Here is a 27,945-nt window from a genome sequence, read left to right on the forward strand (position 1 = left end):
CTGATTGTTTGAGCCTTGTGTGCTAGATCGTACACCTGCCTCTTGTTGCAGCGGGAGAAAAAAAAAGGGGAAAACAATTTAGTTAGGTTGATTTGAATTATGGCCTTGTCTGGTGTTTGACGGGAGACAGAGGGCACTTGTTCGTGTTGGGTGTTGCCTTTTGCCGGTCGGTTTTGCAAGCTGCAGAACGACCAAGCGGGACCAGTGGCGAGAAGCAAGGTCTTAGGAACGACCCGAGCGGAGCTGGTCAAGGTGCCTTGGCGACGACGTGGTGAGCAGAGCTCCTGTCCTGGCGAGTCGGACCTGGGCACGTGATGTTACCTGGCGTCCCGACACTGGACGTGAACTTGGACGAGCCTGACGAACGTGCGCGCCTGGCATCCGAGCCACGTGGAGGCAGCTCGTCTTCCCGGCGCCTTATCTGAGGGCGGGGATGCTGTTGTGCCATTACCACAAGCCCGGATTCCGAATCTGCAAGATGCGGAATCTATCCTGCGAGCGCCATAATTCTCCCTTCACAAGACAAGAGGCTGCGCCGTCGTGCGGGAGAAGCCTCGGCGAGCAGCGTGTTTAGACGTGTCCGCGTGTGCCAGACGGCCCGGCGCCGCACCTCCCTTGCCTGGAGGTCACCGCGCGCGAACTTTGAACCGGGTGGCCAGCGCGGTCGCTGGTTGGACCCCTCGGACGACCGTCGTGTGCTGACTTTGTATTGGTCCGTTTGAGTGACAATGGGCCTCGGGGATTATAAAAGCAGCGACACGCCGCTCGAAAACAGGATCTGCCGACCCCACCGGGAGAGAGTGTCGCTCCCGACTGGGGTGAGATGTGAAACGCGTTTTCGCCGGACGTCGTCGTGCGAGAACAGTCGCGTTTGTTGTGAGCACTCGGCCCCAGTGCCGACCCGTTCATGTCCTGTATGATAACCTGTATATAATGTATAAAGTCCCTTTTGTTATTCTCATCGACGCCAGGCTCGGAGTCTTCGCTACCAACGCTCTGTCACGAAACGGGTGACGAGCGCTACGGGACCACAAAGCCGTATTCGTGGTGCAGCGGTGCAAGTTCGTAACAGTGTGAGGCAGCCTTCATTCTGGTCAGACTTGTCTCAACGGTACACTAACTGCAGATATAACATCTGCGTGTGACATTATTTTCTTGTGTATACATTGTCATGATACACATCTTTGTGTTCAAGTTAACGGTTTAAATTTCATGCTGGGATGCGATAAATAATAAAAGAAAATAATTTCCGGTTATCCTGTGCACTAAATAGTGCTCAAAAAACACTTCAAATTACGTAAAAATAGCTTTCAATTGTTTTCACATGCTCGGCCGTTTCGCAGCCTCGCAGCCTCGCAAGCTCAAACGGAGGCGTCAACGCCATTCATGTGACTATAGGCTCTACAATGCATTCGGTATGAAACCTTAGGCTTGCTTTTTTAACAAACCGATCTCGCCACGCGCACAGAGCATGCTTGTGAATTATTCCAGCACTAAAGCCATTCCATGACATTTTCTGTCGACCGAAGGTACGTCGATCAAGGGCCTTAATTCAGCTGGCACTATTATGCCGTTTTGTTCTTGCCACTAAGCTTGAATCGAGCAAACGTTGAGGCGATTGCTAAGAATAGCGATACTGGCGGTGGAAGAGCTGGAATTCCTGGTGGAATAGCTTAAAGAATTTTGGACGTAGGGAACCGTGAAGCACATCTGAGTCTTCATTTCGAAAATTGCATCGTGTTAGACGAACCTGCAAAAGGAGAAGGCATCGCCGAGTCCGTCGCCAGGCGATCTACAGTTCTAAGTGATTTTATTCGCACGCGTACTCACAGTTCAGTGCGCCTTTCAAGAACTACGATACCGATCGACCGCCTGCGTGACGAACGAGATGGCTCACCCTGCTATCAGTCTGCCGCTATAGAGCCAGGCAGGATGTTATAACTCTGTGCGGTTTCAAGCTCCATCCACTCAGAAATTCAAGAATCACCTCCAAGACAACGCTGTTGAAGTTCCTTGTTTGTACACAACGGTACGTCACACCATGTAACCATCCGTGTTATACGTATACCTCTTCGGTAGGGTCAGTTTCAATTGGAGAGGTGCCATTTCTAAAGAGCCTAACCGCCATAATGTTACAGGCGAGCCCGTGACGCGCCCTGTGGAGTAATTAATAGAGAAGCTGGCGCAGGCTATTTCCAAGATGTGCCACTCAAGAACACATTCGACGCCGATTCCACGCCTTTCGCTTCATCTCGCCAAGCGGCCAACCTGGTCGCTGCTGATGAAGTTGAGCAGAGGAAACGCAGTAAGCGTCATCTCTATCAACCACACAGTGCCAGAAAGAACCCGTTGCTTAATGGATAAGCGGAGCAGCCCAGAGGCCGTGAGAAAATGACGTGGGATAAGTGTCGTCGAGCCTTGAGAACGCCATGAGATCAGAGAGCGGTGCCGGCCACTTTCAGCGCTTCGAGCTTCATAACGGTTCCCGCGTTAGCGGCGTCAAGTACTGTACACCAGCCCGCAAAGGTTTTCAGGACGCAGGAAGTGCGATAAAGCTCCAACGCTTAGCGGGTTACGCCTCCAGTCTGGGTTCAAAAGGTACACTACGTATAGTCCCCCCATCACTCAAGGCCACCAAATTTTGTGCTTTCTCTCAGCTGCTGCGGGTGAGATTTCTCGGTAGTTATGTCATACACCAGCTATATAAGCCTTGTTGAAAATCCAGATAAGTACGTACATCGTTCTCAGAGTTCGTCTGAAGTATGGACATGACCGCACCCATGAATGATGCAACGGAAAGGTAAGTACCTGAAGGTGATAGACCTTCAACAAAGTAAACCTTTGCGCGAATTTGGGAGCAGGATTCTGTCCCGTTTTAGACAACGGTGCCCTAGGTCCTCAAGCTATCTTCCTCTCTCTTTTCCCTCTTCATCAATGCATGGCAGTCTACCTACATCTCTCGGACGGAGCACAATGGAGGATGTCTATCGAACAGTATTTAGGGCGATGCTTGCTTCGGAGTTCTCTAATATTTCTTCAAACAATATGCACCAAATACGCATCTGCGATTACACCAATATCTAGATATATAGTAAACTGAGCACCTAAAATAGTAATAAAAAGAAAGACATGCAGTAAAATAACAAAAACTACGAGTTTCCTCCTTTCTACATTACTGCCGAATGACACTATAAACGGCAGTACAATATGTGAATGCTTTGTAATCACCAAATTCCACTCCTTGTCTTACTAAAAAGTCAGTCGCAATGCGTTTACTAAAACACGGCTATAATAAATAAAATATAATGTGCGAGGCTTGCGATCAGACGCTTGTACATTCAGGCAACAGTTGACAGCAGTTGTTCAGCGTAACAGCCTCAACGATGAATTTATGCCGTGGCATGGGCGTGCGACACAATATGGGGACGTGCCCTGCGGGAGTGGGGGGATGCATGCAGTCATATCGGGTGCAGAGAGCGAGGACGGGCAGTGGATAAGAAAGCGCCTTGTTCGTTCTCCTCGGCGTCGAGAAACGTCAGAAGCCACATCGTGTGACGGCCGCCATGCATCGCGAAGCCGGTCGGTATGCTCTGACCGTTACAGGTCACGAGACGGCTGGAGCGGCAGCCACTCACTACGCTCCCGGTGTGCCAGAGGCAAAGGATGGTGCACGCGGTCCCGCGAGATTTGCATACGCCCACCCAACGCGGTGCCATCTGGAGGCGGTGAGATAAAGAGGTGCGCGGGAATAGGAAAGTCACGCGATTCGTGAGTAACCGCCTCTTCGAAGCACCCCTGCGCGTGTGCTGCCGATAGACGGCCCCTGTAGAGAGGTTTGCCGAGTGTTATTGGCGCGCAGCCACCTTGGGCCGTCCATGCACTGCTGGCCGCGCTCTCGCCTTGTCAGCCTCGCCCACGGTTTAACGAAGATGCAAACAGCCGCGAGGCGGTGCCTCCTTTGCGTGAAGTGGCCGTCCACACGGTCACGACGCGTCTGTCTCGCCGAAGAGTCAATGTTTGGGCACTGGGAAGCGGCACCCCGTATATAGTGACGAGGTAGGAAACGAACGCGTGTTTGCCAAGGCAGCTTGGCAAATAAATGCGGCGAAGGCCGGCTCATGACTCGGGCACCTCGAGTGTTTTAAGGTCGCGTCGTGATACAGTGTAGTCAACGCGACTGAGATCGTAGTAGCTGCTAGGAATGGCTGTGGAAGTGCTGTCCTCCGTTGGATTCGTTTCGTGTCTTTGAATGTGCTTGAAGAGGCTACGGCGCTATCGCATTGATTAGGCTTTCAGTGAATGGCAACCAACCAGAAAAAAGAGCGAGACACACAAACAGAAATAATAAGCTTTGCAACTGTACCTCCTTGGACGGTCGTTTGTACGAGATACCGGAATCCGTAAAGTAACGTGCAAAACCGGTGTGTGTCTCCCAAGCAGCGCTTGCTCCATGGTAGAGAATCACTGCAAGCATTCAGCGTTGAATATTCTCGTTACAGCATGTTATGGCATAGTGGAAGAAATAAAATTATTTTTGCTATTAAAAAAACCCGGAAACATACTTTTTTTTAAAGCTTAAGCTACCTTCTGTCACAGTAATGTTGCTGTAACCCGCCGTGGTTGTTCAGTGTCTATGGTGTTGGGCTCCTGAGCACGAGGTAGCGGGATCGAATCCCGGCCACGGCGGCCGCATTTCGATGGGGGCGAAATGCGAAAACACCCGTGTGCTTAGGTTTAGGTGCACGTTCAAGAACCCCAGGTGGTCGAAATTTCCGGAGGCCTCCACTACGGCGTGCCTCATAATCAGAAAGTGGTTTTGGCACGTAAAACACCATAATTTAATGTTGCCGTTCGTTGCTTTTTAATAAATAATAATATTGATAATAATAATTAATAATAAGTTAATAATAAAGGAGACGCTAGAATACATTTTGTGAGACTGTCCTGAATATAATGTTCAGCGACAGTCCCTGGCATCCGTTCTAGCGCACCTTGACGATAGACCATTGTCACTCGAAACGATTTTCACATGTCGCCGACAGAAGACGTCGCAGCTGAAGGCGACGAAGGGACTACTTCGGGACGGGATTGGACAAGTGGCTGTGACAGTGACATCATGTACCACGCCAAAGTGATGGACTCTAACTGACGATGCGTGTGCTGTGCTATCTGCTCTCTCTCTCTCCCTTCCCCATCTTTCATCTACCCTCATCCCGCTCCCATGTGTAGGGTAGCAAACTGGTTGAGCGAAACTAGTTAACCTCCCTGCCTTTCCTTGTCCACTTTTTCCTTCCTCCTTCCTTATAGAAATGAGAGACACACGGTGAAACTCAGTTGAATTTTTTCTTATGTTGGGATGTACGGTAACTGCTTCTTAGTCAACGACAATTATTCACGGCGAAAGTGTCTTCCGAATATAAGAGAACTACAGATGAATTTGCAAGTACCAATACTGGAGACATCACGTTTTCCTTCGCGCTTCGAGTGTCGTCAAAACTAATGAGCTTTCATGCTCAGAGGCTCTAAATCGAGTCCATCCGCAGGACTGCGGCCAACGTGCTTTCTTCTCAGAACTGTTCCTATAGGCAAGGACGCAGGATCCGAACAATGGCGGCATTTGCCTGTGTGCTCTGACTGCAAATTATTTCGAAAGGAATGGGACTATCCTGCTCAATGCACGATGCCGCCGCCGGCGTACTCCATTCTAAGAACTATTACCTTTTCTACACTTCGGCGCCGGCTCGTATGCACAAATTAGGTCAACGCGTATACGAGAGTCAGTGAGCATGCGGGTGCGTGCGGAATCAGCGCGTGGACAGAACCGCCCGTCCTGTAAGGAGGGGTGCAATGCCTTCGCGACGCTAATGAGGCGCAGCCACTTAATTCAGGCAATAATCTCAGCAACAGCGTCTCCTCGCCACGATTGAGCCGGCATAAACAATGCCAAACGTATACTGACACGAACGATCGCCGCGGGGGTAGCGCGGTGGTCCTGCCGAGCTGTGCAACACAATGCGGGCGCCTAATTACGAGCCGCGACATCAGCGGCCGATTGTATTTCGCCACGAGTGCATGCATCTGCATTCGGGACATTCTCTCCCGCGAGAAGCGCCAAGCGTGTACAATCTCACGCACACAAGCACGCACACAAGCACGCACGCACGCACGCACGCACGCACGCACGCACGCACGCACGCACGCACGCACGCACGCACGCACGCACGTATGATCTTATTGTGCAAGCTACAAGCCGTTGTGCTCTAAGGAGGTCTACAGTCGCCCGAACACTTAAGTAGGACACACAAGTCGCGCTTCTATAGCGGCCACTCCACAAATACACGCCATATTAAAATTCCATCACTAACAGGTTATGGAAAGAGGTTAAGCTAATTCTGCTTCTCTCACCCGAGACATCTCAAGATCAAAAAATAAAAAAAAACGCAGCTCTCAGCGAGCGCTGGCCTGTCAAATGTCTGGAACTCTACACGAGTGGGTTTGACTTTATAGGGCAGCAGGGTTTGCTGCCCGAAGCGTTTCTCCGGCCAGACAGCTAAAATTTCCCTTTTGACCGAGGAACAAGACAAAATTTAACGCGGTAGAAAACAGTGTGCTCAGTTAAATGAGAGGAAGGAGTGACAAATATAGCTTCGCTATGAAACAGCAAAACGAAAAAAAAAGAGAAAAATAATGAAAACGCTGCTCATGCCTTAAACACAGTACAGTATTCTTATACTGCGGCCTCTGACAAAAACATTATTTCGTAATGCCTTACTTATAGCTGCGAACAATAAATCCTGGAGCGTGAAGTGCGCTACCCTATTTCATGTCCACTAAATTAACTGGGCTGATATTGAGCCAGAAGTACACTGGCGCCCCCTACTAGTAAGAAAAATTACGCCCTCTCCAGCACCGGCATCGACAAAATGCCGGCAGTTCCAGCAAATAATTTTTTTGGGAACGTAAACTGTAAGGCGGCTGAACTCTTCTCCTTCCTGCCTTTAAGACTCCCTCTCTCTCTCTCTCTCTCTACAAAGCGCCGGCTAGCCAACGGCCCTGGGAAAGGCGTTGCGAGATCACCGAGACTGTGCGAGATAAGTGCAAACCACTTCAGGGTAGGAGAAAGAATACACGAGAACTTGGCTGACACCACCTGTAAGCACTTCACGCTTAGATTAACACATACTTGTACGTGATTCTCCACCGTGAAAAGGCTAGTAACTTAAACTGTTATAAGTGTTAATAAAGAACGTGCCTTGCAACTAGCGTATATATATATATATATATATATATTTATATATAGAGAGAGAGCGGCATTGGCCTTATCGAGGAGAATAACAGGCACATTTAGGAGCCCGCACCAGCCCCCGCACGAACGCAGTGTTATAATACAGGGTTATCAGCGAAGGACTCAAAAGTGGGTCAAGAAAAACAAGGGAATAATAAATAGCAAAAATAGGATTGGCAAGTGAGCGCGAACTTATCGAGCGCGCGTGCAAGGCTCTTGATGCTCGTGACAACGTCCAAAACAAAAGCTTTCATTTCCCTCTTTTCTTTTTTTCCTGCCTGCACGCTTCAGAACAGCTATTACTCAAGTTTCGGAAAGTTCAAAAAAATAAATGGTGCCATGTGTCATGACACTGGGGCACGTCTGTTATCCGTGTTGGCTTTTTGTTTGTTCTTTGTCTTGTTTTGACTAAAGCTGTCTGCATGAAAAGACTGGGAAAATTACCTTGGATACTGCTTCCGCTAAGCGCCTTTGAGACTCGCTGCCTTTGAATTTGAAGCGAGGCGGAAAGTGTAAGCCTGGCACAATTACAGCGTATACGCAGGGCAGTACAAGGCCGCTGATGTTAATGATAGCGTCTTCAAGCGCCTGACGGCTGCATGTATTTGTGGATCGCCTCGCTTCCTGGATACGAACATGCAGCCACTGTCGATTCGCCATCGCACGTCTGTGTAAAAAAAAAAAATAAAAGAAAATAAAATAAAATAAAAGAAAGCGCGTGATCGAAACTTGAGCTCTCATTTGGCCCGGTTCCGTGGGAACGATAGTCAAAGTTCACCACTTGTCTGCAGCGCAGACAATATTATACATAGCTCCTTTGAGCAACGCGATGGGACCTCAGCGCAGCACTTTTTAAAGCTGCGAACATTACAACAGGAATACACCGGGCCGCCAATCTACTATTCTATTCGGGAGCGGGAAACCACCAGCCCACAAGACAAAGCTTCCCGTTATTGATGCGAAACCATCAAATGGCCCACTGAGCGAGAAATCCGGCGTCTGTCGTCTGTAGCAGTGAAACAGCACCTAAATTCCAATTGTCTGTGACGCCATGTCACGAGCACGCTTCGACGGAACAGAGCGGGGGAAAGGGAACATCCGCTGCTATACGTTAGCGCGCCCGGTGTTGCGTTAGGGGAGAGGGCCTCGCCGCGACGCCACGTCACCGTCGCTCTCGCTCTCGGAAGCCGGAGCGCGGTCCGTGGCTGTGTTTCCGCCTGTTATGATCGATCTAAGATTTGCAACAAGCCACCGACTACCACACCTGGCGACGGAGGGACGCCCCACCAGCAAAACGCAGCTGTAGCGGTTGATGTTCGCGCTTCACCATTCACTTCGCTTCAAGACAGCAACGTCGCCCTCCTGAACGTCACGAAGTGGCCAATTACCGATGAAAGGGTCCTTCCCGGGGGAAAGCATCTACGACAAGTGGTTGCCTCTGATTGTGACATGCTGGAGACAGATGCACCACGTACACGAGCAGCTCATAGAGGGTAGCGCCTGAGCGGCGCGCTGACGACCAGTGAGGGGCGATGGAGGTGGTGAACAATTCGGCCTTTTTTTATTGGCCAGTGGGATTTCCTCGGCGAAAGAAAGAGGGGTTATTTAAGGCCATTCTGACCCCCGTGTTAGATCAGAACGGCTTGAGACTCGGATGAGTCAAAACTATATACCAATGAAGTGAATACAATCTTTTCTATCTTTTTTTTTATCATCATGGTGCCCGGCTTCGTCGTCGTTTCCCGAATCCTGCGGTGAAGACCCACCTCCTCCGGTCGAGATCGTATCAACCTACACTGGGTTTAGCTGCTGGGCGCGCGCATGCCGGCCTTGGTGGCCGCTTCTGCTTCCTCGGTCTTTCGTCGCGCAGGACGTCAGTGGCTTGCGGCGTTCGCACAGCGGGCTGTTGCTGTTTGCTGGCTCGGGCAGCACCTATACCGCTATGTTAGATTACTCGCAGCGCAAAACTCGAAGGACCGCTCAGCGGCGTTCAATTCGGCATTAACGCTTTCGCATTCACAACTCATAAGAAGTGCTTAGGTGTCCTCGGATGTTTTAGCGTCGTTTCATGCATCAACCTTGTATTTTTGTACCAAGTTATTTTTATCGTATATGTAATTGCTGAATGAAAAGTATGATACAAGCCAACACGGCATTTCACTTTCACGAAATATTTTTAATTACTGTAGCAATTATATCTTAATTACCCTTGTTTATTTCATTAATTATAGTGTAAAGGAGCCCTTGTCGAAACATGGCGACCGTCTCCTATACTTATTTTCCTTTCAACTGCATGGGCAACAAGAAAAAGAGAAAATAGTTTCCCATAGCGAAGCTAAAGGTGCTAACTATTTAGGTATAATAGCTCCAATGTGTACCAATGTGTACTCCAATGTGTACCAGCTAGTTCAGTGTACTTCAATTGGTTCTGAACGTGTTCCCTTCGTTTTACAATATCAGATGCCGCAGCGGCCATCGCGCTAAGGTTTCCGATACTTATTTTAATTTGAACGAGAAACTAGAAAGCGGCTTTCTCACAAAATAAAGCAGTACAATTCTTTCCCGTAAGCAAACCATGCTTTCTGTGCTGTGTTTGTTTGTTGTTTCTTTTCCAACTTTTTTTCTCTTGTTCTCTTCGCGGTGCGTAACCGAGTAGAAACAGTGGCAGAAGCGAGGCGGCAAGGCCGGCGCCTTGAGGCACCGTTTTAGAAAACGGCGCGCCTGCCCAAGCCGCCGGTAAACAAACAGAGCTGCAGGGATAGCCTCCGCGCGCACATCGCCACGGTCAAGGTGCTCACTGAGAAAAGGAACAGTCCGACGTGCGGTCAGCGAGGACGCCGCCAGGCGGCTCCCGTCGCCTCAACCCCCCTTCCCTCCCCTTACACATTCCTCCTTTCCCCCTCACTGGTGGGAAATACCGATCAACTGACGAGCGCCGTCGCCGCTTTTGAAAATGCACCAGTAAGCGCGAAGCACTTACTGACGCCCGAGTAGGGAGGCTTAGAAAAATGCGCCAACGCTATTCAGGCTTCTTCCATGCACCTTGACGTCATAATGGTGTGGTGTCTAATGATGCCTGCGGCTGTACCGGCACGTCGCCACAAAGGGTAACGGCAAAACTAAACGCCTTGAATGGCATATGGCCTTCCGCTCCCTTTCCACCCCAATATTATTTCAGGTATGTAGGATAAGCCGCATTAGAGTACGAAATAGTGTCCTTATCGGCCTAGTACAGTACACTGAAAGAATCGCAAGTTTGGAATAAACGCCTTTCAGGCTACCAAAAGGAAAAGACTGGACACGACACAAACGCCTGCTGCTGTACAAGCGGGGCATGCACGCGACTGGCACGCAGACAGTTTCAACGCTGCATACAAGCAGCGACATCAGCTGCTTGCCTTACTGGCGCTTTCATGCGACTCCTGTGGATGCGAGGAAACCATCGAGAACCTATTGTGTGCCTGCCCTCGCTACGACGTACAACGCCTCTCTCTACGGGCGACTTTACACCGACTGGACTCAAGACCGTTCTCTGAGTCAAAGATACTCGCACTGTGTCCGCACCCGTTACTGGCAAGAAAATCGATTCGTATTCTAGTACACTACTCGAAGTACACCGGCTTAAGAGACCGTTTATAGTGCCCCTGTGCATCCTCCCACGCACGCACTCATTGCTTACTCTCTCCCTTTCTTCTCTTTCTATTACCCTTTACCACCCCCAGTGTTGGGTAGCAAATCGGGTGCTCGTCTGGTTGACCTCCCTGCCTTTCCTGACCTCTCTCTCTCTCTCTCTCATGCGAGGACTTTTATAGCGTGCAAAAGTTTGCACTCAAGGATATTGTGAATGTCAACAAAGAAAAATATGTGCCTTTATTTTATTTCGTGACGTCACAACACAATATCCTCCTGAGAAACGAAACCAAAACTGGCTGTACAAAAGCTACTATATTACATTATTTTCGGCTCTCTAAGGCTAGTCACTATTTTTTTTTTTCTAGAATTTTGAGACCTAGGACTTTCCTTTACCGCAACAAAACAAATAGTTGAAAGTATCCTGGCATTACCAGTTTAAGAGATGTATACTTATTAAATGGAGCCGAACATTAACTGTTGTTTGTCGAGGAAGGTATACTTTCTTAATCTGAATACTTTTGAAGAAGCTATGATGTTGTACACCCTTAAGTAATATTGTGAAGACACTCAAGTTCATTTCCAAAGGCCGTAGTAAATAAACACGAGTGCCGTACACAAAAGAGTTCAGTGCGACTAAATGTTTAACGGAAAAGCTACTTGTGACGTATAACCACGTCGGGGTATCTGAGCCCACACATCACGAATAATTGTTGCTCAAGAACGAGTAGGATGTTGCCCCTCATGTTCCCCATAGCTGTACTTCATATGCAGCGTTTTAGACCCTAGTATTGCTAAAATTCGCGCGTTTTACTTGTTGAATGCTGTGTTTACTTCATTATGCTCCCTGCTTTATTGGGTGAACGCTTGGCGACCATTTCCGGCGATTATTTGCATAAAAGCTAATAAGCGCCCTATTCAATTAGCAATATCTGCGATACATGCCTTACTTGAAGTCACTACTTATCTCCTGTGTTTATAAGCGGAAAACTGATACCTCTACAAACAGCCCGCCTCATTTTCGTCTCTCAACCAAATGATCGCACCCCTGTAACCGATAGTCCTGCAGAGCCGTTCAGTGTAATGAAGCTTAAGCGTCAACGCTAAAAAGCTATACACATTGAGAAAAATTTTTCACAATCGGCAGCTAGGTATGTAACTCCGTAACTAGTGCCAGAATTTATATATATATATATATATATATATATATATATATATATATATATATATATATATATATATATATATATATATATATATATATATATATATATATATATATATATATATTTGTGTGTGTGTGTGTGTGTGTGTGTGTGTGTGTGCGAGTGCCGCGTAGCTAAAAACAATGTATTGTTTGTTTGCCGTCGCTTGGAGCAAGTCAGACTGTTCATTGGATTTTGACTAAGTACGTAATTAGTTATCTTCATCTATTTAACTTCTCAAGTATCATAACAACAGCGCAATTGCCAATCAGGAAATTGTAGGCCATCACGAAAAATTGTCGATCCATCATTCTGTCTCTCTATACGTGCTATACATGAAAGTTGTTCTCTGAGCCGAAACGCACACACACACGCACGCACGCATGAGCCTTCGGAGGCAGACGAGCCCTTTCAGGAAGTGCAACGCTAACGTACAGGCGTTCCGTGTCTCTTTATTGCAATTATACGGCCTCGGCGCAGTACGAATGATCCACTCTCGGCGATGCCACTTCAGCCCAACATTCTCACTCGACCGGCCAGCTCCGGCGGCGCGTCCTCGACGACTTCGTCTGTTTTCGGCCCGTTTCCCTTCCAAGGGCGGAAGCCGGCCGTCGTCGGGCACCAGCATAGACGACGGGCGAAGGAAATCCTGCCGAAACCCGGCCAAGGGCCGCGCGGAACCCCTTCTCCGCCCCCAACTGCCGCTTCCACGCGTGAGGCGTGCGCACAACTCCGTGGTGATACACGTCAGGAAGCAGGAAGGAGAAAAATGCCCGGCAGCCGGGCCGAAGGAAAAGTCTCAGCCGGCCGCGGAAACGGGGCGTGTCTGTCCGCACGTGGCTTTTTTTTTTTTTCGTGGGAAGGAGAAAGAGAGCCCGCGAGATCACACCACTCGCTTTTGTACGTCCTGAAACATAGCGTTCGCTCGTATATATATATTGCGGAACGCGTTGAATGGCGGCGCGGTGTTGACAGGTACATTTGTCCATACGGTGTATACGGTATACGAGAAGCCGTGCATGATTGCTGTCTCTGGCTCTTACCGCCTTTATACGTGCTTGCCGTCTCGATGACAGCAGTGAGCAAGAAGCCTGAAGACGTTCACAGCGATTGGTAAACATGTGACGACAACGGTTGTTTCCTGTGACTCAGCGCGAGAAGGAAACATTTACGTTCAGTCAAATATATATGAAATGAGGGAATTGGCGCTTCTGCGATAAAGAGAGAAAGAAGAAGCAAATTGTATGGCGTTGCTAGAAAACAGACGTTGTAAAGACAGCGACTTACAGAAGAGAAATTGCTACAGCGAAGACGACGATGAACACTATACCGACAATTGCGGACTATAGTCGGTAATATGAACGATAGAATGAGAAACGGGTATGCAGCAGAAATGACGAAGTGTGTACACCGACATAAAATCAGAACATATTATTATTATTATTATTATTATTATTATTATTATTATTATTATTATTATTATTATTATTATTATATCCAGTGCACAGTATACAAATATACTTGCTACTTTCGGGCGATGTAACCAGGCACTAGAGCACTGAAGAGTCTGAAAAAGAAGTGTCCACGCTCACATTTTAGAAGTGGAATTATGAAGGCCTACTGAAGGCACGAATACTGTACGCAGTCGGTACTCTTCTAGGCACACACGAGTGCCTTTTGAGCGAGTCTCTACACGTGAGAAAGGTAGAAATCGCATATCAGGGGGGGGGGGGGGGGAGAAAAATTTGCATCACCTCTAGAACGGTAGTGATAAGAAGAACAGTCGACGCCCGCGCGCATTGCAGGCGTATATACAGTACTCACCCCTTTCACTGAGAGAAGCCGAGATACCGCGCGTATCCTTCGCACATGAGATAGCCGCAGCAGCTCGACTTCAACAGGCGTACAACGTCGGGACGAAGGCGCGGTTGTAGCACAAGAGGAAGCGGGGAAGCATATCCTGTGCCACGCGAGATAAAGGGTCCAAAGGAAAGACGCGCCCGGCTTCATTTGCATCCGGCACTGTGACGGGGCCGCGCGGACTGCCGTGCGGCACAGCCGTGGAAGGTATCTTTGTCGAGATCATGGTCTGTTTTTGGATAAAAGTATAAAAACGCACAGATTTGTGAGCTAGCATCTATTTACTCGAACATAAACTAACGACAGCTACGTCGCTTCGAACTTATCCCTCCATTTTGGCTTCTCGCCGTAAAATTCGTGGCGCCGTAAACTGCAAACCGATTCACGCCCTTAATTGTTCTGTATACAACTCACACCTTTGCACCTTTACGGATGTAAGGGCATCAATTATGGACCAATTGCACCTTTGAGGACCCTTAAGGGTGTAAATCAGTTACGCTGTATTCCAACTATAGCTCTCGCACGCACGTTCAAGTTATTCTTGATAGATGTGTTCTCATTTAGTGCTTAGTTCCTCAATGTGCACTGGACGGTGCTTTTAATTCACGGCGATGTGTATACGTGCATGCGAAGTTTCTTCAGAGAAGCACGGAACGGAATGGGACCGCCAAAGACGAAATTATGTTCCCGTTGTTCGGCGTGAGCAGTCAGGTCAACAGAAACTGTATGAATATAAATGTGTTCAATGCGATAAGAGCCGCAGCATATTGCGCTTTGTATATCGCTATAATTTCCCACCCGATGCAGCTTTTCGTCTCATCTATCTCTCAGAGCTTGCGTCTGTGGACTTCACGAAAGCAAAAAAAAAAAGAAAAGAAAAAGAAAGAAAAAGAAAAGAAAGAAGAAACATCAAGAAAAAATAACCCTCGCCACTCCCCGTCAGCCTCCAAAAATATCCCTAACTGCTTCGTAACGCGATTAGCACATCTTACCAAAATAGAATAAAAAGAAGACGAAAGAAAGAAAGGAACAGGGGATGGTCATCAAACAACTATTTCAGCTCTCTCTTTCACGCACACACACAAAAACACGTATATATATATATATCCCTGCGTCTTCCACTTGCGACCTATAAGTATGATAGGCAACTCGCACGCTGCCACTAGATTCCAATCAATCAATTAATCAGTCAATCAATCAATGTTCATAGTTCCCTTAATAATCACGGGAGAATTAAGGTGTCCGAGCTCTGAAATCTCAATACACGTAGGTGGTGCTGGGGGTGTGTTGTTTAGGTAGCTATATATAGTCGAAGACATGTGGAAAAACTGCGAGCGCATTAGGAATTTTTCCTCCCCTTTGTCTCCGCTGCTCCGAATTCCTTGCTTTTCCCGTAAGTACAGATTTTACGTGGCTTCCGAGCTGTGCAGTGCGCAAAGCCTCGTGCCCGCGGAAGGTCGTCTTGGAGAGTAACAAGAGTTAGACATCAGAAATGGAAAAAGAAAACGTGCATGAAAAATATGACTGAGGAAATTGTCGCTCGGCGCCGAACGGCAGGGTTCAATGTCACGAGGACAGATTATCGTCATCCGGACCGCGTCGCAGAACGACAGGAAACAAGGAGCCGCCGGCGCGACACCTTACGCCCCACCGACACGTCCTGCGCACGTACCCGGCGCGGCTCTCGCGTTTCTCTGTCGCATTCTGAGTCGGCGTATACGTGCGTCTCCGCCGGCACATGACCAGGCGTATACTGTTTCCGAGGCATGGTGCGCGGGTATATGCTAACAAGCGGAAACCATTCAGGATGTTGAGGTGCGGCGTCGCTTGGCACACGGAGACATGTCGCGCCGTCGCGCCTCGTGATGATCTCTGTATTTCCCAACCGTTGCAGCTGTTATCGCGTTTCAATATGGCCGCGGCGGGTGGCCGTTGAACCCGACAACGTCTGGCCCGGATGCGTCATACAGGGCGAGTGCTAAGCAATAGCATACGCAACGAAATTAACTGTATATATAGCTAGATGCCTGCCTATGATTTTGGAGGAAGAGTACTTGCGTTAGAGCTGACGACAGAAGTGGGGTTGCCACTAAACCATGCAGAGTCATTTTAGATTGCGAAGTTCTTTGAAGCTAAACACGCTAAAGAGGCTTATGGATGTTTACCGAGTGCAGGGATGGTTAGCTGACGGCATGCTCAGCCAGTCCCAACCTATCGGTAGCTGAAAGGCATGCTATGAAGCGTAGAGCTGCTCGTAATATCCTCACGAAGGGAAGCCAGTCAGAATAATATGGTCCCGTATGCGCAAAAGCGCTCTTATGCAAGAACTATCCGTAAGAGGAGATCCTATAGGCTATGGTTACGCCGGGCATATCATTAGTGAAAGTCGCCGGCCAATAGAAAATAGGGCTTACAGGAACGATAAGCTCTATTTTACGGCCCCAGGTTTTCCAACCTGGGAATCGGAACGGATTTACTCTATCGTATAGGTTACATATACATCGCGCTAAAATGATAGCAAGATAACAAGACGCTACCAAATGTCGCTCAGGCACGCTAAATTGCGGATTGCCTATACACCGTATTTACTCGTTCAGGTGATTCTAACCTGTGTCTTGTGAACAGACAAAGGTTAGGGAAGGGAAATTTTCGTCACGCATTTCTCAGCAAACTCAGTAGAAGGCTCGTATAAATATGTACTATGGGGTAAAAAAAAATACAACACGCGCCAGCGAACAGCGCAGAACAAACACGTTATTTGTGCGCACCTCTCGCGAAACACGCTTCACTGTGTATGAACTTGTTACTATTTCCGTAATCCGAACCATTTTGCTAGGATGAACCGTACCTGGTGAGTAATCGCATCCTATGATGAAGGTGACGGCGTCTTAATCAATTGAAGAACATGCTGAGTGACTTGCGTTGAACGATTCATGAACACATAAACGCTTAGCGCAACACACACGCAACGCATCTACGCGTGCGCGCGCACATGCGCGCGCGCGCCGGACGCAAGCACGCGGAGGCGTCAGAACTTTAAGCGAAACGGTAAGTTATTAAGCAAATCACTCGCGCGTATATCCCGAATAAGAGAAATCGCAGCATTGGTGATTCTCAAATTGCGCGTACTAGTACAACAAAATTTGGCGCTTCTACTCACCGCGGAACAAGCTCTTTCGGGGAGCGGCGCGGCTAAACGCAGATGACGGGCGGGAGGGTCGACGACGCTGTCGCTGGTTCGCGCACGCTTAATCTCGCATCGACGGCGAGAGTCCCGTGGCCGTCAGCAGGCCGATAGCGCGGCGCGCAGCCCGGGTGACGCGCAAGACAGGCAGCCAAGTTCCGCGGGGCGCCGCACGACGAGCGAGGAGCGGCGGTGCGCGGAGGCCGCTTTCGGGCTCCGCCGCCACGCACCCCCCCTCCCCCCCCCCCCCCATCCCTGAGGCGCGCGTGCTGGCCTCATCCACTCATCGCGCTCGCCCGGTTACGCTGCGCCCGATCGCGTTGGAGTCGCTTCCTTCTCTCGTGGACTCCGGACGGAGGAGAGCGGCGGGAAAGATGGAAAGCCTGTACAAACTATGTACGAGAACGGGCGGAAACTTTTGAAGACACGCAAAATCTGTCTTCCTTTTGCTCGGGCTTGATTCGCTCGGTTACCTGCTTGTTGCGTCCTGTTCCGCTCCAAAAGGAGTTCGTTTTCTTCTCGCTTTGCTTCTTCTTTTTTTTTACCCAGCCCATTAGATCGTGTCGTGCGTCTTATGGCGAGTATGCGCGCCGTTTCAGCTGCAGCTCTTGTGAGAAAGATTGTGAGAAAGATTGTGAGGAGAATTTCGAGTCACGTATCAGCGGCTCCACTCCACGCGGTTCTTTCGAGTTGATTTCGTGGTGTATGGAGCAAAAGACATTCGCTGCGACAAGCACTCTTATTCTTACATTATGAAACGGATGTGCTGTCACGCATGAATGAATGAATGAATGAATGAATGAATGAATGAATGAATGAATGAATGAATGAAGCGCGAATGAGAAGAAAGAAAGCGGCACACCTCCCGTTTATGCGCTATATAGCATCGAGACCAAATTAATCTGTCAATGAATCACACTTGTGTCACGCAGTGGTGAAATCGGAAATAGAAATGCGTCTTCTAGTTTCTTTCGTCGAGTTATAGCTTCATTGTGCAGTGATAAAACGACGCCAAGACAACAACCAGGAGATCTGCGATATCTAAACGACCCTCGAGAAGCGCGTGGAGTGCCGACGCATTCTTGATTGCTCAGAAATGTGAAAGATTACTTCTTTCCGTTAGGCAACAACGAGTTGTGCAACAATCGCCGTGCCTCGGGCGGTGCGAGAAGTGATTGGATGAAACCGACTTTTCCCATTCCTTTCCTTAAAGGGGCCTGAGGAAACTCGCTTGCATTTCTGACTGCGTCGCAATCCGCATTCGTTCTTTCTGAGCCTTCAGAGCTATCGGTTCCGAAAACTGGCGTTACCGAAGCAAGTGCAGTGAGCGATGTGCATGTGTGTGCAATAATTGCGGACGCGAAGCAAGTGCCGGACGTTTATTTTAAATGCATGTCAGGGAAACTCTACATTTCTCCTTCTTCCCCCTCTTCCCCCCCCCCCCAATAAACCCTTTTATGGATGGTATACTCATATGCACACCCAGTCCAGTCAGTATCTACAGCACAACTTGTTTCATCATTGCAGCACGGCTGAATCAGGAAGGGAGATGTAAGGAAGCCTCTGCCAAAGACTGCAATTCCTCGGTCGTGTACCGTCGTCTCCGCCGTTGCCACAGTGCAAGAAAAAAAAGAGTCACGCGTTATAGTTACTTGCATATGTCTCCCAGCCCCCCTCCCCTCGGCTTTACAACCTCCTTTTTTGGTTTTTGGTTTTTATGTTCTTTATTTTGTATGTGCCCGCGTCGTGCCTCAAGCACCTGCTGACTTCCTCGCATTTCCCGTACCTCTACTTCTGGTGTCGCGCCGGGTATATCTTTTTTTTTTTTTTACGTTCCTGAGTAGTGTTTTTTCACAAACTTCCGGAAGAAATCCGGAATGGGACTTACATCACACTTGTCACGCATTTGAAGTTCGAGCCGCACTGTTTCTGCATGGTGCACTTTAATCACCTCGGCGTTTCGAAAACGCTAATCAGTCGTCTCGCTTCCTCGTTCACTCATTGTGATTTTGAAATAAAAGATATAGTCTCATGGCTGTCTTTAAGTGAGTCACAAATAAGCAGACGAGTTTCATATTAATTAAAATATCCTCTTTGGACTAACTATCTTAACTAACTTTGGAAAATAAATAAATCACATAAATAAGTAAACCCGCAATGACTGCAGCCAACTTCGTGAGTGTATTACGGGATGTCCTCCAAGCTACTACGCGTACTCGAAAACAGGAGCAAGAAATGCCAAGGTGACGATTGGACACGTTCTGAAAACAATGAAGCGTTGACAACTAACTCCTTTACGCTGGAGTAACTACTTAGTCCAATTCCAATAGTTATCTCCATCGCCGACAATGCTCGTGCTCCCCCCTATGTAATACGCTTAGCCTTCTTGTATCGAGTCAAGTAAACGTACTCGGTAAAAGCTCAAGGACTCTGTAAAATACGTTAAATATACCTTTAAACCCAGCTGCGAAGCCCAGCTTGCGAAACCCAGCTGTCAGCATTTACTAATGATTTACTTGCTATCTTGGATCGTTCACCTTTTGTAGACTGAATATTCACTCATTTTGCTAACCCTTCCGACACTGTTTCTCACACAATACTGCTTTTTAAACTTAATAAACTAAACCTAGATGTTTATATAATTAAATGGATCAAGTGTTTCCTAAGAAACCAGAGGCTGTACTAACAACGAACGAGCATGACTCCCACTATTCTCCAGTTAAATCAGGTGTTCCTCATGGATCTGTGCTACGACCTCCTCTCTTTGTCTATATTAATTACCTTTCAAACTCGGTTAATTCTTGCATGAGGCTTTTTTGAGGACGATTCCGTCATACAGAGAGAAGTTTCCACCGCCACCAACGCATCTACTTTCAGTCCGTCGTTGATAACATTTGCAGCTGGTGCAATACTTGGTTAATGAAACTGAACATTACTACTGCAATGCCATGCGGATTACACGCAGGTATCAACCCCCTGAATCCTGTATCTATATTCTCTTAATGGCAGCTCTTGGAAACTCGTTTGCGCGTACAAGTATCTCCGTGTTCATATTCCACAGAAACTTTCCTGGCAAACGCATATGGATCACATTATAAATAATGCTAACAGAACAGTTGGCTTTCTTAGTCGTAAGTTTTATCTCGCTCCTATGTTACTAAAACTACGGCACTGCAAGACCTTCGTGCTACCTAAACTAGAGTAAGCGTCATGTGTCTGGGACCCGTAATAACTCTCTTACGTCCTTTCTTAAAGAGTCGGTCCAGAACCGCTTTTCTAGGTGTATCGCAGCGAATTACCCCCGGGATGCTAGCATCTCACAAAAAAAAAGGAGGGGGGGGGGGGAAGCGCCAAATCTTCCTGACCTGTCTCGGCGCTAACCAATTTCTCGTTTAAGTGTATTTCACAAAATATAATGCACCAGTGAATATCTGAAGGAAGTATTGTTACTCACTCCTAACTAAATACATGTCACTGCACATTGACCATAGACAGATAGTTGGCGTTCAAGTATCAAGAACTAACCTGCGTTCTGAATCATGTATTCCCAGTACAAGCATGGACCAGAATCGCCTTTCCTTTTCCATCGTCTTTATCCAGGAACCACCAGTGTTCAAGTATGCAATTTGTCATCAGCTATACAACAACTTGTTATTGTTTTCGTTATTTGCTTATTTTTTTGTAATCAGCCCCTCAGTTCTGTAACGCCTGAACGGCCCCGAAAGTAAATAAATGAAATTGAATATGAAACGATCAGCTACCTCCACCAAAGGAATCAGCGTAACTCCTTTTGTTCTTATAGTGTGCGAGAAGAAAAAGAAAGAAGGAACGGAGGAAAGAACAGAGATTGAAAGCAACGAGAGAGTGTAGCTGTCGCGCAACGAAATACAAGGAGCGCGGGTCAGCAACAAGATAGCTACGCGGGTCGGCGGGTCGTGTATCGCAAAGAGCGCGGGACAACCGCGTCAAATATACCTCCCGCTGCGCGAAACAAGAACCCGACCCCTAATCGAGTGGAACGATCAAAGGAGATGTAAGTCAAAGCGCAAAGGAGGATATACAATCCCAAAAGAAACACCCAAAAGAAACAAAGGACGCGCGCCTTGGGCAACGACAATCAAGATGGCAGCTGAGAATCCCTCACGAGGGCCTGAAGAGATACAGAGGATGGGAGGCGAAGAGCAGAATGAATAGATCGAGAAAGGAGTTGGCGAAAGGTACTGAGTGGTGAAGTAAGCAGCGAGCCAAGAAACCCGTGATACACGAGCAAACGATCAGCCCTTCCCAACTCAACGAGCCCAGATACAAGGAAACACAAAGGGAGTATAGAACAGATAGAAGAGACCAGTAATAGAAGACAAACTACAGCGACACAGTAACGTGAAGAACCGCAGCACGAAGCCAGAGATATGCGAGGAAGGCATCCGCCCTCCCAAGCAGAATGAATGCAAAGAAGAAGAAGAAGTTCTCCGAGGCGGTGGCGCATTCCTTTCTGCTCTCATTTTCCTTCAGTTTTAGCTAGTTTGTTTACATTGTGCCTTGACTTCATCGCTCTGGAATTCAGGGAGAAGAAGTGTAGCGACCTACGAGCCCACTGAAGCCAGGTACGAAGGCTCCCTTGCCTTTACGAGCCCTATGACCGCCAGCGTGTTTTGAAGCACATGAGTGCATCACAGGAACGCGTCCAAGGTTCTGCCAACACACACCATGTGCATGACATCCTCAAGCCGGCACGGCTTGTCCTTGAACATCAAGGCCTGCCTCCGGTTACCATGGGGGAACCCATCGAAGGTGAGCGCAAGAGACCTCGTCTTGATGAGACATCCAATCAGGAGAATGACCGTACTTCAAACTATGACCTAAGCTATTATAAAGCCAGTGAGTGTGATGAAGAACCTTTCAAATTCGTGACCTACAAAAAGAAAAGAAGTGAAGGAATCCCGGTGGTGTTCCGACCATCAGAAGGACACAATTTTTGGCAAGTGAATCCAAATCATGCTGCATCATAAATTGTCTCGGCGGCAAAGGAAACAGTTCAAACGTTCCCAGTAATCAGAGACGGCGGCTTTTCAGTGAGTATTACCTCAGCGGCATCTACGAAAAACCTGCTTTTACTGCACAATGTCGCAGGAATAAGAGTTAAGCCCTACATACCGGCTTCGTACACTCGAAATGTCGAAAAGATACGTCACGCGCCACTTCACTACACTGAAGGGCAACTGCTTGAGTTTTGAAAGATTTTGGAGCAATATCAGTCCGCCGACAAGCAAAATACTACCACGTGGAGGATGGTACAGTTGAATAGCGCTCTTTGCACAGTGTAATCCTTCACTTCAGAGTTGATAAGCCAATGCCTCCGAGAATCCACTTGGGCTTCACCAGCCACTGTTGCATACTCCAGGGTAGCGTATCGTACTGCTTCCGAGTTTTAGCGACGCCTGCCTATCGAAGCTCGACCGACGTTACTATTGGGTAGCGTGGCGTTGGCGGCGGGCTGAAGGCATCCGGTAGACCATGGCGACCGGGCAAGGACGAGACTATTTCTAGTGCGAAACTTGCACGGTTTATTCAAAGGTTGGTGAAAGAAGATGAGAAGAGCATGAAGCGATCTAAAAAGCACATTTCGGAGCCCCTTAAATAGGCTCTCTACAATCGTGGGAGGGATTTTGCTTCTGTCGAGGTCACGTGACCGGCAGAGAAAACCTGCCGTAAGGAGGAGGGCGTCCCGCTTCCTGGAATTGTCCCTCTAATCAAACACACACACACACACGCACACACACACACACGCACGCACGCACACACACACGCGCACACACACAAACACACACACACACACACACACACACACACACAAAAGAAGCCTGTAAACACTGCGGGGCTTTCGCCAGACCGGCAGACACTCGAAATGGTCATGGCGAATTAGGAAGTCACGCTTCATTTCGACGAGGCCTGGTGGGTGAAGGTCGGGTGAGAGAAGGTCGGGTGAAATTCCTTTCTGCAGGTGGTGCCAGACGCCAACCGTAACATTACCCGGTGTAAGAATACCTTGGTCTTGCCTTGCGGTGTTATAACTGTCACATCTTTGTACACCTGGTAAAAAACTGTAGTGGGACACGTCGATGTAAAATCTGCTCTGAGAACCATGAGCATGCTGAATGCAATTCTGTGAGACAGCCTAAATTTTCAAACTGTGCGGGTAATCATACGGCTTCTTTCTCAGGATTTCAACAGAACAAGGCCGCATCCATCCTACGCAAACATGACTTAATTCATGGGAAGCAACCGCGACACAAGGAGCCCCTTCCAAATCTTGATGTAGTGAGCCCAGCGAATAATCGCCATGCAGTTTACATCAACTGAACAAAAATCACAAGAACCTTCGTATCCGTCGGCATTAAAGCAGTAAGCTGCGCAATGGTCTCAGAGACAGCAGAGTCATCATTCTGCTACGGCCACTAAAGGCCACATATTATGCCAATATCAGCGACTTGACCTAGGACAACCACAGCGACCTTCTCAGAACATCCCTCAACGATCACCTCAGACGGCGACTGGAATATCGGCATTCCAGGAAAACACCACGTTACTCAGTGTTTGACAGATGATTCTACCCATGCTGTTTGCTGTAGTTCGAGCAGTTGCCACAATTCTACCTCAGGCGAACAAGCTTCCAGAGGTAAAGGCACTGTTGTCTATGGAGCCACCAATGAGTCAGCTGTCCACATCAGTGCTACCGGATGGCAATCCTGAATAGTCATTACGAAAATGTCGCAATATTTCAGTGGAACGCTACTTGCCTTCGATCCAAATCTGCTGATTTTCGCAAGTTAGTTGCACAATCCAGCTCATATGTGCTGTACATACAAGAGACAATTTCTGTCTTGCTAATTACATAATATATAAATCATCTCGTTCAGCTGGAAACAGTAGAACAATACTCTGCGTTCCAAAAGATTTGCCCTCTCACCTCATTCAATCAAGCAGTTCAGATTTTCCTGAATATGTAGCCTGCAAAGTATAGCTCACAAAACTATGTGTAACAGTCGTAGGCATATACCTGCAGCCATCGAGGCGTATTACGATTGATAATTTGGTAAATATTTCTAGCATCACGGGATCAAACGTTATCATATGTGGGGGCTATAACGCGCACAACGTAACCTGGGGGAGTAATCACTGTGATGCCCGTGGGAATACATCGTTCAATGCGCCGCGGAAAGATGCAGTCTGTCAGTATCAAATTATGGATCTGTCACATTTATGTGGGGATACCGCTGCGCCAGTTGCATAGACGTAACACTGTGCTCTAGTGACCTTGTTACCGACGCTGGGTGGACAACAGATGCAGAAAAACGTGGAAGCGATCACTTTGCAATTCTTATATCACATCCGCGTTTAAAAAGTATTGCGAAACGAAGATACGGGGATATAAGAAATTGGCAGCTCCTTCGTCAACACTTGTTCACTCGAGTGGATTGTGAAGATGACGCAGAAAAACTCACATCAGCGATACAAAAAACAATGAAAATGTGTACGAAACAAGTGCCCATTCCTGACGAGTAGAAATCAGTTGATGGAGAATATGAACATTTGAAAGCTATAAGAAGAAGAGCAGAAAGAGCTTATCGCCGGAGTGGAAATATAGAAGTATATATATATATATTCGCAGCAAATCTACTCAGTCATGCGGAGACGGTTACAAAAATCAGGGAAACAAAGATGACGTGAACTTTGCAATATGTTGTCCCCCCTGACACCAGTTCCACGAGTATGGATGACTATTCGTGCATTAAGCGGCCCTGTTGTTCAAACACAACCATTTCGTGCTCTCGCAATAGCCAAGGATACTTCAGAATTAGGGATTGCTGAGGAATTCTGCAAAGTTATAACTAGAACAAGCATATCTATTACTAGTGCTGAATTTCGATGTTTTGTTGAATGGCAAAATAAAAAGTTCTTGCTTGTTTTCAATCGCACCATGCACAATTAGACTACGAATTCTCGTAATCTGATTGCTGCAGATTGCTGCAGGTTCAGATTTCATTACACACGGTATGTTGCAAAAAATGGCACCTAATGGTCGATTGGCACCTTTGGAAATACTCAATGACTTGTGGAAAAAGCGTGTCCCTGACTCTTGGAAAACGGCATGTGTGATACATATATTGAAGCCTGGCAATACACCTGTTTCTCTTGAATCTATTCATCCTGTGAGTCTGACAAGCTGTTTATGCAACGTGATGGAGAAAATGATTGACACTAAGCTGCAATGGTGGTGTGAGCAAATAGAGCACTTCCCGATCACATGACAGGATTTCGAAGGCGGCGATGTACCACAGATGCAATGTTGGATATCGTTCCATATGTTGACTACGTACGAGCTAGGGAAATGTCACAATAGCGGTTTCTTAGACATTAAACGAGCCTTCGACACAGTCAGCCATGCTCATATACCATGTAGCCTGCTAGAACTGGGAGCCTCTGGAAAGGCGCTACCATGGATATCCAACATCTGTAACGGCAGGTCAATATTTATTCAAACAAGTGAAGGAAAAAGTTTCTCTCATCATATTATTCAAGGAGTCCCACAAGGCAGTGTCTTAAGTCCGTTTCTCTTTAATTGTGTGATGGCGGATTTAGCGCGGAGATTTACACCTGCACTACACTACTCTATATATGCGGATGGCGTTTGCATTTGTGCTTCTGGTTCAAGTAACAGCCGTGTTGAATCAACTTTGCAGGAAGGCCTAAACATTGTGGACAAATTCTTAAAGGATAGATGAATGGAACTGTCTTACAGTAAGATGGCTGTGTTGCCTTTCACCAGAGGAAATCTAAAGGATTTTCAGCTGTGCCTTGAGGGTGTTACGTTTCGCCTACGACGCGCGGTGTAGCCTGCGCGGATGCGACGGACGCCGGGGCTTCGTTCAAAGCGGCGGACATTTTGGCCCGTTCGGAGCGGCCGCGACGCATCCCCGCCGAGCGCGTCCCGGCATGTTCAGTGCCACGTGTCTTTGTGTGTGTGTGCGTGTGTGTGTGTGTGCCCACGCTTGTCAAAGCGCGGCAGCCGGGGAGAGGAGCTCCCCAAGTGTGAAGCGAGGAGGTCTGACCGGCGCCGGCCCGGCTGATGCGTCACTACACTCGTCTCTACATGTCTCTCAGTCCGTCCGTGGCCGCCGTCACGTGGTCTCGTCCCGTGACCTTCCTTCTTGCCCGTGACGCCAAGAGTATAAGAGCAGCTGCCCCCGGACGCCAGGAGAGAGGCTCCGATTTCTTCTGTTGAGTAACGTGCTCTCCCGTCTCTCCACTTCGGTCGACCTGACCGCCCGCTCTTTGCGATGCTAGAATAAACAAGTTGTTCTGTTAGCAGTCGACTCATGCTTTGCCAGGACCTTCGGATGCTTCCAGTGGTGCCCCAGGCCGCCAGGCCAACGCTACCCTTGGGGCTTGCGACCCATTTGCAACAACGGGCGCCAACGGTCCGGTTGCAACAACGGGTGTCAGCACTGAGGTTCCAACAGCCGGTGCCATCGGTGGGATCTCAACAGCCGGTGCCATCGGTGTGGTTCAAACAAGAGTCAACCTTTAGACATAGTGAAACAGCACAAATTTCTGGGGTTTATACACAGGCAACATTCTTGGAATTATCACAATAAAACCCTCGAAGTACAAATAAACTCATTAATAAATGTTCTTCGCCGCGTATATAGCAGGCACGACATGGGGAGGGTCGGCTTCATTCTTATTAAATTGCATAATGCACTTATAAATCGAAAGATAGCACATTCTTCACCTGCTCTGCATGGAATCTCCCGTTCATTTGAAGAGAGACTCCAACGATCAATAGCTAGAAGCCTTAGAGTATGCTTAGGCGTTCCTCTAGCAACCTCAAGTTCCTTAGTAATTGCAGAGGCACGTCATCCTCCATTTCCTATTATGAGAACTGTTGAAGCCTGTGGAAACTACTTTCGCGTTTCAGTGCAGCACAAAAGGCACCCACTAGCATGGGAACTAATTAAGAGAGACAGGGCGAACATCAATTAGGTGATTCAAGGGCACAAATATCTACTACCACATCACAAATTTTGGTTCTCGGATATCTCTTACCCTCCATGGCGACTCGTAGCTCCAAAAATTAAACTATCGGTTGAGGGAATTATTCGCAAACGCGATGTGTTTATGCTAGCAGCACAACTAGCGTTATACCAAATATACTTTCCATACCCAGGCTATATTCAAGCGTATACAGATGGTTCTTACCAAACAAATTTTTCTACGGCTGCCTTTTTCCTTCCAGAATGGAATCAAATGCAAACAATTAAACCATCTCACGCGACGTCATCAATAACAGCAGTGCCTTTTGCAATATTGTCTTTGCTACGCTATATAAATTCAATGCAAAAAGGGGAACAATGGGTCATCTTTTGTGACTCGCAGGCAGCTTTGTCTTCACTTCATAGTGACATCAGCAATTCGCAAAACATGGCTTAGTTAACGAGCTACTTATGGAACTCCAAAAGCAAGTGAAGAAAATCGCACAGTAACGTTCCAATGGATAACTGGCCACTGCAATATCCCTGGGAATGTAGCAGCTGATTCTGTAGCTGGACAAGCGCATGTTAATAACGCCACACGTGGTCTCCCTCTAACACAAGGGAAATTGCGCCGCATACTAAGCTATCAGCCCGTGGTTGCAAAGTGACAAGGTTTGATCAGAACTCTAAATCTTCCCGAATTATTTCACATGGACCCATCATTTCAATTTAAGATCCCCGTCCACA

The 27,945-nt window shown here is 47.8% G+C and overlaps 2 protein-coding genes across 4 annotated transcripts in view; one reads left to right on the forward strand and one right to left on the reverse strand.

Moving 5' to 3' along the window:
- The window catches only part of LOC135911327 (uncharacterized), a 156,309-nt gene that overhangs the window by 105,441 nt on the left and 22,923 nt on the right, over window positions 1–27,945 (reverse strand). The window contains exon 1 of one of the 3 annotated variants that reach the window (XM_065443556.2): window positions 17,141–17,309. The exons of the other annotated variants lie outside the window; for them this stretch is intronic. The gene's annotated coding sequence lies outside the window, so the exon portion shown is untranslated. Of the gene's footprint in view, window positions 1–17,140; window positions 17,310–27,945 lie in introns of those variants that run through there. 3 annotated transcript variants of the gene reach the window in all.
- The window catches only part of LOC135911329 (uncharacterized), a 147,093-nt gene that overhangs the window by 52,658 nt on the left and 66,490 nt on the right, over window positions 1–27,945 (forward strand). The gene's annotated exons all lie outside the window — the stretch shown is intronic.

The sequence above is a fragment of the Dermacentor albipictus genome, chromosome 1 (genome assembly GCF_038994185.2).
Source record: "Dermacentor albipictus isolate Rhodes 1998 colony chromosome 1, USDA_Dalb.pri_finalv2, whole genome shotgun sequence".
Classification (NCBI taxonomy): domain Eukaryota; kingdom Metazoa; phylum Arthropoda; class Arachnida; order Ixodida; family Ixodidae; genus Dermacentor; species Dermacentor albipictus.